Source organism: Egretta garzetta, unplaced genomic scaffold, assembly GCF_000687185.1.
Source record: "Egretta garzetta isolate BGI_Z169 unplaced genomic scaffold, ASM68718v1 scaffold145, whole genome shotgun sequence".
Classification (NCBI taxonomy): domain Eukaryota; kingdom Metazoa; phylum Chordata; class Aves; order Pelecaniformes; family Ardeidae; genus Egretta; species Egretta garzetta.
In genome coordinates, this window is record NW_009259687.1 from 898,678 (window position 1) to 911,400 (window position 12,723).

The 12,723-nt window shown below is 38.5% G+C and overlaps 1 protein-coding gene across 13 annotated transcripts in view; it reads right to left on the bottom strand.

Annotated features, from left to right (window-relative positions):
• MAST2 (microtubule associated serine/threonine kinase 2) overlaps nucleotides 1–12,633 on the bottom strand; it is a 193,162-nt gene extending 180,529 nt beyond the window's left edge. For 11 of the 13 annotated variants that reach the window (XM_035894212.1, XM_035894210.1, XM_035894208.1 and 8 more), the window contains exon 1: nucleotides 4,604–6,624. The gene's annotated coding sequence lies outside the window, so the exon portion shown is untranslated. Of the gene's footprint in view, nucleotides 1–4,603; nucleotides 6,625–6,705; nucleotides 6,738–12,470 lie in introns of those variants that run through there. The other 2 variants (XM_035894198.1, XM_035894199.1) reach the window with 2 other exon arrangements.
• Between the last annotated feature and the right edge of the window lie 90 nt (nucleotides 12,634–12,723).

The following is a 12,723-nucleotide window of genomic DNA, read 5'->3' on the forward strand; positions in this document are numbered from 1 at the left end:
ATACCTGTGTAAATTCTGTTTAAAAACAAAGTTAAAATTAAGTCATTTTCATTGGGAATGTAAACTCCCTCTGTTTTTCTACGGAGATGAACAAAACCTAGTGGATAGGTTAAAAGTTCATTGAATTTACATAAACAAACAATTGCTTCATAGCAATGGGACCTGAAGAGAGTTTCACCTAATTTTATACATTACAGACAGGAAGCTCTGGGTCACATTTCAAAAACTGAGAAGTTATCTGTATTAAAATTTGATTCTCAGCCCAAAACAATATAGAATTTTCTATGTCTAAGGCACAAATAAAATAATTTTAAAATTCTAGATGAAAATGCAAAGTTTGACAAGTGAACAATAATACAGTGTATTAAGATCTGCATGCTGTATAAAAATACTTATTTACTAGTAGTATAGAGTTCCAATCTTCTTTTGAAAAAAGCACTTTGAAAGAAAAATGTTAAGAGTCATTAACTTTGAAGTACAGTCTCAAGTAAAAGTCTCTGTTGGTCCAGTATGAGATATAGCCCTTAAAAAACTTTCCCAAGACTAAGGGGGCTACAAGAGAGAAATCCATGCCCAGCTGCTGTTCCAAGGCTTGTTTCAAATGAAGCTGCCTACAGAGAAAAGAAAAAGGTAACTCATGGACTGAACTTTGGTGAGTTAAAGGGGCTTTTCTAATTAGACATTCAATGACTACTTACAGATGTGCAATACAATTTTAAGATTATCTTAATTTATAAAGCTCACTTGAATAAAGCATGCTGCACAGAAAGAAAAGAAACCAAAAACCACTACAGGAATCTCCTCTAACCACGCTACTTTTTTGCCCAGGATGCTTTTATATATCACAACTATCACCGGAATAGTAGTAGCAGTGGAACCATCTGCAGTTAGACAGAGACTAGTGGCAAATAAAAAAAAAAAAAAAAAAAAAAATCTAACAAGAGACAATGGTCTGCTAAGAGTTAGAACACTATTCATATACATGACAATGGAAGACAAAGATAATTTCAATCTGGTGTTATCATCACTGAGGAAGATCGTTAGTTGCAGCAGGATGAAAACTTAAATACTTTTTTTTTTTTTTTGTGACAGTGGAAGTTCCAATCCTTTGGCATCAATATTTTTGTCTCCATGAACCACCTGAAATCTTCTTACTTCCTACCACAAATGAGATAAGCACATCAATGCACAGCAAAAATAAGAAGCACTTCGTAAAATTTTCCTGAGAACAAATTTTCCCTCAAACTCAACAGCAGATCTGCATGTATGGAATGGGAAAAAAATTATCATTTCATTATAAGACTGTAAATAAAACTACCAATGGCTTTAGACCTAAAGAAAATTAAGTTAACCTTTGGAAACAAAATAAACACTTGATCCTTAGCTTTTCTTAACAGAAATCACATCAAATGGCAAAGATAAACTAATTCACAACTCTTATCAATGTCTGCACAAAGAAACGGAGTCTCTATAGTCTGGCATAAAAGCCTCTCCTCACCAAGCAGCGTAACAGTTCCATCCCAAAGAAACAACAGCCAAAATTTTTTCAAGGGCAAGCCGTGTATTTCTTCCCTTCTGCTTGAGAACAGAAACAATGCCCAACTGTTATGTTCGTGAACATCACCAGGCCTCAAGCTCAAACTGAAAGACTACAGTCAGCAGACACTTCTGCTAAAGCATCTGCTAAACTGGCTAAACAATGCTGTAAACAGCTTCTCCTCTGTCCTAAAAACAGGGATCAATGCAAAGGTCAAAGAACATACAAATAACTAATTGAATGCATAATTTAACTTTCAGGGTCGTGTGTTTTTGCCACCATCTTCACACTGCACAAATCCAATTCAAGTTATTTAATAAAAGAGAGAAAGACATATCTACTACTAATATGTCACTGCATCCATCTATGACCAAATGTTTAAACATCTAAATGCCTACAGCCACTATAAATGAGTTGTATAGTTAACATAAGCTTTCCTCCAAAACAGTGACTATCACTTATTTATTTGTACTCTGATTTTCTGTCACTGTCCAGAACACTTAACATCAGTCCTGACTGCTTAACTTCTTTCTAAAGGTCTTTTCTAAGGCTCCATATTAAAATGTGATTTTTATGGGAATAAAGCACTTGTAAATACACTAAAGATTGAATGGTGTGATTTTAATGACTAATAAACCTGTTTTAATTATTAAGCATTCCATTTTTGAGATGACATTTCCTTGCTCTGGGGCCTTACAATGGCTTCTTTAAAATAAAACTGGGGTCTTACTCCATTCAAATGGCAAAAAGTACAGTCGTAAGAAGAGCTGATTCTAGCCCCCTCAGCTTGTCCTCAGGGAACACAGGACATGCATCTACCAGGAGATTAACAGAACAAACATCAAAAAAACCAATGCAAGACATTCAATTATTTCACTGCCTATCAGTGCATTTTTTCCCCAAGGAGCTCCACAAGTCTCCACTACATCCTCTTTTCCAGTTTCCCCTTTCCAGGAGTTTGACACTTTACTTGCATTAGTGAAGTTGGATTCTTTGGGTCTTGTACGTGCTTCCTCAGAAAACCCTGGAAGCCATGTAAAGGACAAAGATACCTATGCAGTTTTGCAGATTTGTATGCTTGCTTTGTAATGACAAATTGTATTTCAAGAAAGAGTGCAGAGAAATGCAATTTGATGATTCTAAGCTGTATGCTCTTCAATGCAAAGAGAAGCAAACCCCAAGTTTAATACCTGGGATAAGCAGAAATCAACACGCACCAAGAGACAGCCTTCCCGGAAACATGGAACCACGCTTAAACCATTTGTAGAGTATAAGTCAGGTGTTTATGCTGTCCTTCTGCATGTATATGACTCAGTGTCATGAACAAAGCATGCATAAGCAGCAGAATCAAGTTCCAGTTAGTACACATAGTAACAGGAAGGCATATTAGAAAACTACTTGTTTTTTAAAAAAAAGTCATTCTTACCGAGCTCAAAGTATCACAGCTGTGTAACAAAGGGTAAAAGAAGAGCATGCTTGAGTATCAGTTAGTGAATCTGACAATTACTACATTTCATAAGTCTTCAAGCTTCCTGAAATGCAGCTGCAATATGTTTTCCTAAGTTTTTATTCCACAGACAGTACTAAATTCCCCTTGCTCCTTAGTGGACAGACCTTTTGCACTTAGTTTTTGCTATCGGGTGGATTAAGAAGAGAGAACAAGGTGTCTCAAGATTGGGTCCAACCATACACATAATTCAATCCTTAGTACAACTGCTTTGTATATGCTGGAGGCCAGCATTTCTTTACCACTGTAACCCTTCTCTACTTTCTTTTTCGTCATGAAAGAAAAACTGGTCTGTGAACTCTTCCAACAACTCTAATAGGGAAAAATTAACAGGGATGGCAGAACCTACAAAATCTTCAATTCTTCTTTTCTTTTTAAACCCTGACGTGCTAGCAGCTAACATATCAAATTGATAAATGCACATAGTGTATACTGAGCTAATTTCCATAAATTGCTCACAATCACTACAAGAAATTAGGGCTAGCAGAATGCAGCCTCATAAGCAACAAATTTAAGTGTTACTGGAAATCTGTCTTGGATGGATTGCTGGATGTTTGGACAAGGTACAGATAATGGAAGCAGCACTCCAGAAGTGCACTGAAATTCAGCTTCTTATTGTAACTATTGTTAAGTATTTTTCCTATTAGCAGAATTAGCTGAGATGCCAAACACCTACAAGAGTTTCAGAAATACTAGCATGACACAGTAAAGGCCCCAAAAAGAAAATTATCCAAGGGTCATTCAATTAGGTAGTTAAATAACTTATTTTTGCTTTCTACTGTTGAAAATGTTTATGGTGAATTACTTGCCATGCTATGTAGTAAAAAACATTAAGAGACAAACATTAAGGGAAAAATCTTCCTATACAGACAGTTCAATTTGCTTTTGCATTCATGAAAATCCAGACCAACTAATAGGTTTTAGGAAGTATTTTATTGTTAAATTGTTTACTGTATGTATAACAAAAAATGAAAACACTTATGATGCAGTTCTAATAGCAAAGGCATGATTTTTTTCCTGGAAAGAAACAGAGTACCATCCTATTTTCCATGTAAACAATCGCCCTCCATTAATGCTAGAGCAATTCCAAATAGCAAAAAACTGACAAGCTAGACAGCTAGATGTTTTTATTATTGCTGGGTTTTCAGTCATGAACCCCCTTCCCTCACTGCACCATAACATGTATTTATAACAGAACATTTGAAAATAACTCAGAATCACAGAATCAGTTAGGTTAGAAAAGACCTTTAAGATCATCAAGTCCAACTGCTAACCTAGTACTGCCATCCCACCACTAAACTTCTGTCAGATTACTAGTTTTAGAGTTCATGGGACCTAAGCTTTAAGTTAGATAATACACTATCACCAAAAAACCAGCTTAGAGCAAGTAAAAAGAAGACTTAAAGCAGGTTTTAAAGGTAACAACAGAGCTACTTTGTCACACATGAAACAAGGCCTTCAGATCTTTCTACTACAGTGAGATATTGCAGAGCACCAGCTTCCTGTAGCCAAGAGTGACATCTATCAAGACATCAAAAAAGTGAGTGCATTTTCCTCACCTGAAACAAGAGTCTTCTACTTCTGTGCAAAAAGGCAGAAGTTTATTGAGTGCCCATGGACTCAGCTTCTTCCTCCAAAGAGCAGCATTTTCACCAGGCTTCAAATAGCACTACAACACTACAAAAAGACACTAACCACAGCACATCATTATTTGATGTGGAAATGAAATCGTTAAGACTCTACATGACCTGTCTATTTAGCTACTGTAGTTCTTGAGGAACAAGGTCTTGATGGCTGATAAAGCTTTTGGTTATATAATATATACTATATATATTACTAAATTAATGGTTTAGTGGACAGGTACAATTGGACTCTATGATCTCAAGGTCTTTTCCAACCAAATGATTCTATGATAATCGTAATATCTCCACTGCCTGCTTAGCTATTCTAATATGCAAGACATTAAATTAATGTGGCTAATAACACAACATTTGCTCTTACTCTTCACTTGTGATAGGAAACTAAAATCTCACATGGGCGAGCTGAATCATCTAAGCTGCTGATGCAATGCCTACCTACTTATTGATTTACAGAAATCGATCTAAACAAATTAGACTTTTCCATTAATATTCAACTTCGAGGGAGGTGATGTTTTTATTATATCAGGCCAGAGAAATGCCATGTGCGCTTTGGCTCTATTTTGCTATTATCTAACAAGCCCATAGCAGAATTGGTCACTTGACTCTACATCCCCTTTGTCTGCTTCTAGTTGAATCTTTTGGCTCAATTCTGTGATTACCTAATAAGCACATTGCAGAACTGATCACTTGACTCTATTCACCTTTGCCTGCTTTTAGATGACTCTCTTCTTCAGCTACTTTCCCCCCTTCCCATACTTCTAAACATTAGTAAAAACATACAAGTGAACTCGGAGTGATGCTGCCAGCAGCTGCCCCTGCTGCCCCATCAAAATAGAGAAAGGCAAAACTACGGCTAGTGAAGAAGTCAAGCAGGAGTAGCTCTGGCATCAACAAGAGTCAGCTTATGGAAGGCAGCTGGACGAACCTACAGGACATTGAGAGGTTTGTTCTCTCTGGCTTCTTTTCTTGTCTTATCAGGAAAAAGACAGAGAAGAAAACAGAGACAGAACCATACATGTCATAGGGAATAGCTCCTTCTTTCACAGCTATGTTCTGGCTTCTTCACTACCTTTATTTCTCCACAGAGAAGGGGATAAACTTAAGAAATTAAACTCCGAGGTTGAGTAAGAATGCCTGCCAGCCAACCATACACTCTAGACTCTGGTTAACCATATTAGAAGCTTCACGGGCTAGAACTTGGCATCTTCTTATAAAAACCCCCACTTATTTTTTTCTCTCGCCCTATAATGAGAAAAAGAGCTAGACAGCAACAAAGAAAGGGAGATAGGAAAAGGAAATCTGAGGTCTACAAACAGTAACTGAGTTTTCAATGGTAAGTCACATCCACAGCTTGTAATTTAGGAGTCTTTACCAATGTCTTCCTTAGAACTTTCTTTAGCTCCCTTGGTGAAACAGGCACAGGACAGAACTGCCCTAAAATCAGCCCTAAACAGGAACAATATCCCAAAACAGGTAGCTAGAAGTATTCACATAAACAGGTGGTCCCCAATCTTCTAGAATTCAGCAGCACTCTGACTCACTCCTTTGATAAGAAGCGGCAATGATGCTTACAGAACATATTTGGCAACATTTAATCTATATTTACTTTTATGGAACCTGTAATGTGAATATTAAAAACTACACTATTGCAAATGCAATCTGCATTGCTACCAATACATCCATTTGATTCCATATATTTGCTTGAATTTTGGAAATAAACTTCCATCTTCTTCAGATTAAGATTCATCCCAGCTTGTAGGTTTTGATATGAAGTTAGAAGAAACAGCTTTGAGTGTTATGAGCTGTTAACCATAGGATCCATGGCTGGGGGCGCAGAACAGGAGCTACAACAGAGCTCTGATCAGCAGTCTGAGAGACAGAGGTGTAGAGAAAGCTCAGAAGCAAAGCGTCAACTCAACTCCAAAAGCTTGTTTCTTCACCTGTCAAGCAAAAGGGAAGACTCATGGTAGAAATAACCAAAGAACACCAAACTGTTATGCAGTCTATTGTACAGGGCTCACCACAATAGAGGTACTGCATTTAATAGCACTGATGGCACCTAGAGGGAAAAGGAAAAAAAAAAAAAAAAAAAAGAAAAAAGAGAAAAAGCTTATTATATTTGCAGCACAGAAGTTCTGATTAGGAAAAAAGAAAGATCTCTTCAATTTCCAGCCTTGCCACACAACAAGGAAAGCATGGTAACAGCTTCTTTGCAGCTGTGGAGGCAAAACAAATCTGACTAGCACTCCAAGGTTTGGCCACTTTCTCCCTGCCTGTCACTGACTGCTTTCAAAAAAGAAAAAAAAAAAAAAAAAACACACAAACAAACACAAACAAACAAACCAGGGTGAGAAGACAATGGAAAAGATCCTTTGTAATTCCTTCCCCCCCCACCCCAAAAAAAAAAAAAAAAAAAAATCAAACTGTAAAGACAACATGAAGCAGGGGATAAGCTTTCTAACCTAACGTTTGTAAGTAGTCTTGAACCAATTTGCACAATGTCCTGAATACAGGGAGCAGAAATGTCCACATAGACATGATGTTACAAAACTCTCTTTCATACAAAACTCTCTCTCATACAACACACCCAACCGTGGTAATGCAATCCTCAAAACTGTAAAAAGGCAAGTATCAAACAGTAGTGGAGAAGAAACCTTGTCTGTGATCACACTATTCCAGGCTGCTGCCAGAATACTACCTATTTTTGGTGCATACACTCCAAGAACAATCGGGGGAAAGCACAAAGTGCTAGAAGCAAAAAGAATTCAGCGTCTTCTGTTCCAACTGAAGCTCGATTTTACATTTCAAATACTTATACATGGAAAAGATATCAGATAATAGAGTCTTTTTACTGCCTGTGCTAGCATAGGCATATTCCACAGCTGAAAGTTGGACATTAGACAAAACTAGCCTTGAAATAAGACATGGTTTAGTTTCCTAACTGCAGGAATAATTAAATATTGGCAGAGCTTTCCAGAAGAGGTGACAGACACACCGTGATCTAAGGCTAAGATAAGATCCATTTCTAAGAAAGATGTTTTAATTTATCTTTCAGGAAAGCTCCACAGCCTGCACATGTGGGGAAATCACACTGGATAACCACAGTAATCCATTGTGGCTTTGGGACATACAGATCTACAAAGTTTCAAAGACAGCTGGAGCGAAAGGAATACTTTTGCTTGTCTCAGAAAGTTTGTAGCACTGCAATTCCAAATGACTGTAATAGTTAAATGATTGATTATAAGCCAGTTACCTTGTTCAAAGCTCAGGAAATACTGAGCAAATCCAATGCAGAAATGACAAAATGTACTATGTGGGGAAGACACAAGACCTCCCTTTTTCAGGCACATCAAAATTTACAGCTGGAGGTAGTCCACTGCACCGACTGCCCTATAGAAAGGGCTCCCCCAACACAAAACTAACCTGGACTAAGGAGGTTTTTCGTCTTGCTCTGTTATGTATGCAGCTTGCCTGTTGGCATCAGCTGAACGTTTCCCATACAACAAAAATACAAGCAGCAGGGGAGCCTCCAGGTTTAGCAACATTTCAGTCCAACTCTTCCTCAGCAGCAGCCAAGTTAAACTTTACACAAGACAAAGGGTCCATCTAACCCAAAATCCCGCCTCTACAACCCACAGTCCCTCCCCCAGCCCCCTGAACTGCTTGTTGAGATTCCACTACTGCTGTCCCCTTCATCTCTACTATCCTACAAAATCACAAAGTCATGGAATCTATTCACAAATCCTCTCCCAGCCCTGGCCGTCTGTAGCAAGGGGAGAGGGAAGCTTGACAGAAGTGAGGGTAAAATGCTGACAAGCACGGGGTCTGTTTCTGTTCCCTCACCCTGTCACACCTCTGAGCAAAGCACCACTGGGCAGTGCCCACTCGTTCCCTGCATGCCTTTAGAGCAGAGAATGCTGTTCAGTGATACTCAGTGTCCTCTATTTTTACTCTTTTGACACTCAACCTCCATCCCCCTATACCTTCCACGATTCGTCAGCTTTCTTCACGTCTGTGTATTCTCCCCGTGCTTTCAGAGGAAGATAGGATTCAGATTTGTTAGGCACAAGCTAACACCCGTTCCTCATGGAAATAATCTATACAAATAGCAAAGACATTCTCTACAGATGAGTAAAGGGAAGCATCATGTATTTGCCCTGTTCTAATGTTCTCCTAGATGGTAGCTGATTTCAACTGTTTTCCTCAGGTGGAGGTGGTTTTTCTTCAGCCTGCCTATTTAAGAATCTTCACTAGATCCCTCCTCCAGTACTTCAGCTCTGAATGCTTTTTGCATCCATTGGCAAAAAAAAAATCATATATGTATTGCCTTTTGCATGAAGATTCTCTTTTTAAGCCTGACTCCTAGCTTAATACTAGAGAAAACAGCTGCTGTTTGCTATCTACCCTCTACATACCAACCATGGTCTTGTATACATTCATCATAACCCCCTTAGGTCATATCTTCTAGACACTGAAGAGTCCTTTAAATGAGAACTTTGACCTTTGACTTCTACGTGAAGTAGACCATGCCAATAGAAGCACCTCTGACAAATATTGGCTATGAGCCACGTGGCATCTTTCACAATAAATATCACAATGTCTCAAACTAATTATGTAAGCACAATATGGAAACAATCTAATGCTTATAACACACTTGAGGATGAGGGTGACAGTCACTCCTAAGCAACAGTAACTTCCATCTCAACTTTCCATTTTCTCCTTCAATGCAGTCAGCAAACATACAATGATTAAGCTGATACTTTATGGAAATCCAAGTGGGCTGCGTTTGACAAAGATGCCCTCGTTCAGTGAAACTAAACTGTCATGGGATAAGGACAATTCAACTATGAATTAATGACTGATTAACAGATAGGAAGAAAGAAGTTGGAACAATTGCCCTTCTTCCCAAATAAGAAGGATCACCAGCGGAGTTCCACAAGGATCTGTTCTGGGATCAATACCTTCAACATTTTAAAGCAAAATCTAGCAAAGAAGCTTAACACTTACATGACAGAGTTTACTGAAAATGCTTAAAGTTATTCAAGGTTGCAAATGCGATGACAAAGACCTGAAGAAGACCTTAATGATACTGTTTTAAATGGACTGTAAAATAGCAGATAAGATTAATGCAGATAAATGTAAAGTGATGCACAGTGTAAAAAATAAAAATCCTGAATTTATATACACAGTGACAAATTCTGAACTAGCTATTACCACTTAAAAGAGTGATTGTGGAGTAACAATAGACAGTTCCACGAAAATGCCAACTCAATGCTTAAAGACTGTCAAGAAAAAGCAGGTAGAAGATTAAAGAATAAAACCTGATATGCTATATAAGTTTACAGGGTGTCATACGCTGAAATACTGTAGCCAGTCCTGGTTATTGTTCCTCAGCCCTGTTCCTCTGATCCCTGCATCACTACCTCCAATCTGGAACAGACCTGCAAAAGGTGCAAAGAAAACAGCAAGGACAATGAAAAGGACAGAGTCACTTATTTCTAAAACGCCTCTGGAAAAAGTCACAAGCAAGGCATGGTAAATAAAATAAAAAGTTATCCAGCTGTAAGCCACACAGAAGAACATATATTCTCTTTTTCACCAACTCTCCCAATACAAGAATTAACAAACAAGGCACGAAACATGCAGGTAGGAAGTTCAAAAACAAACAAAAAGAAGTGTTTTTTCCACACAAAATATGTTTAAGCCTTACAACACTCAGCCACAGGATGTTGTGGATGCTACATGCATACATGGCTTCAAATACTGATCGGACAAATTCATAGAAGAAAAAACCCACTGGGGGCACTAAAAACAAATATCACCTCTGGTTCCGGAAACCTGCGAGCCACAAATTACTGGAGGCTGGGAGAGGTATTTCCTCAATATACACTATACTCTTCTCCAAGCATCTGCTTTTGGCAGCTCAGAGAGGCAGGATACTGGGCTAGAGGGATCTTTAATGCGACCAAGTACAGTCATTTTTATGTTCTCACATAACTCATAAAAAAGTGAAAACATTAATCGTATGTACATGTCAGAACTATAAACACAGCACATTAAAGGGCCAGATTTTCAAAGGCCAAAAAAGGTCACTACAGTGATTCACTACGACAGTCACAGTTCGATAAGTACTTTTTCCAATATTAGAGTAGCTTAGTCTCCCCCAACCACAAACTTGTGCAAATGTATGGCAAACAAACTGTGAAATCTGAATTTAATTCAGAACAGTTCCCTGCAGCTGTGCGCTCTGTTGCACTGGTACAGCTGAGGGCATACTACAGGCTTGGAAACAACAGGGCTACTTAAATCAGAAGCAGCCCGAAAGGAAATATTTGTCAATGGTGGTAATGGAGCATCACCCCATCTTTTGCATCTCAGAAGGCCCTTTCCACCACATCCACGCCACCATCTCCTGATGTTTAAAGAAATACCGAGTTATTGATATTAAAGACAGAAATGCTGTGAGTAGACTTATTTGTCCTGTTTATTAAATTTGTCCAACATATCTATTTTTTTCCACTTGCTTACTGCATTTACAAAACTGCCACCACTTCAAATGGAAGACAAAAGGGGAGAGGGGATGAGAGGTTCTCCTTTGAAGTTTGGGGGGCATCTCACACAGGTTGAGTAGAAGCTTTCTTAACTTTAGCTGCAAAACTCCTCAAAGACGCCATCACACTGAATACTTGCCAGCACGTAAAGATCTGTTCCTACAAGTCACATCAGGTCTTAAGTCAGAGCACCCAAGCTAAAAACAAACTGGCAGTAGATCCCATTAAAAAGCCTGGTGCATCTCAAAAACTGGCATTTCTGAATTTGCAGCCTTTCCTGTTTTGCAGTGTTAATGTTGGTTTGGTAAAGCGTTCTGAGTGTTCTATATATTATACGGTATGCGACGTGTTCTGTATGCATGATTTGTAAAAAGGTTAGTTTACAATAACCAAGAATGGAAATCATTTCCTCCAATTTCCATGCCAATATCATATACAATACATCAGAACAGTATAGAAAACCCCTTGCTATTGCATTTGATAGCTCTAGCAGCTACTATTTTAATGGACAGTTGGGTGGCAACTAAGTCACCTCTTCTGCTTTTAGGTTTGGGGTTTTTTTTTTCCTGAATAAGGATATTAGTGTTCTTTAATTATTTCAGGAAACGATAAGCATCAAAAGCAGCAGCACCTCTTAACCACCTGGCTTAACAAGGTACTACAGAATAAGATAAAAAAATAAAAAGATAGAGCCCTCTTCTTCCAGGGCCCAGGCTGAGAAATCTATATTCAAGAGCTATCCACTAGTCGAAGCCAAAATACAAGTCTCCTATAACTGAAGGCAACATAATGCAGCATTTGAAGAAAAACCCTAAGAAATTATTAAAAAAAAAAATAGAGTAAACCTGTGCATCTGCAACAATGACGTAAACTTAAGACGCCTTTTTGATAGGAAAAGTCAAAGAACTTTTTCACTTTGCTCCTAAAAATGGCAAAACAAAGCAATGAATTACTGCATCCTGGGAATCTTCATACTTATGATACTTTCTCCTTCTCTTCAAAAGAGCCCATTAGTTGCCATCTGCATTTTTAAATTGCTAAGCCTCATCCCCCATTTTTCTCTCTTGTAAAACTAGGAATATCAAGACAAAAGTTCAAGATCTCTTGGGTCTCTCATCCCTGTAACCCTAGGCAGAAATCAGTAGATCCTTTTTTTGTGGGCCTGAAAGACACAGAAGCGGACACACTGAACTTACGCACTCTCACTTTTAACAAACCTACGCATTTTCAAATACCTGCAAAGGTACATTTCCATAATAAACCACTTCCTGCTTTAAGAATGAAGACCTAAAAAAATGCTGGAAAAAGCATCATAATTAATGTCACGACTAGGAGTGACCTACAGAAGGTTACTAGCAAGAAGTGTTCTGCAGTTGTTAATACCAGCAAGCACGTAACACTAGCTAGGTTTCACCGCATCCTCCCCCGCCGCTTCACCGGCATGCGGGCAGGGCTGCCGGCACCACGACGTCCCCCCCACCTCTCCCC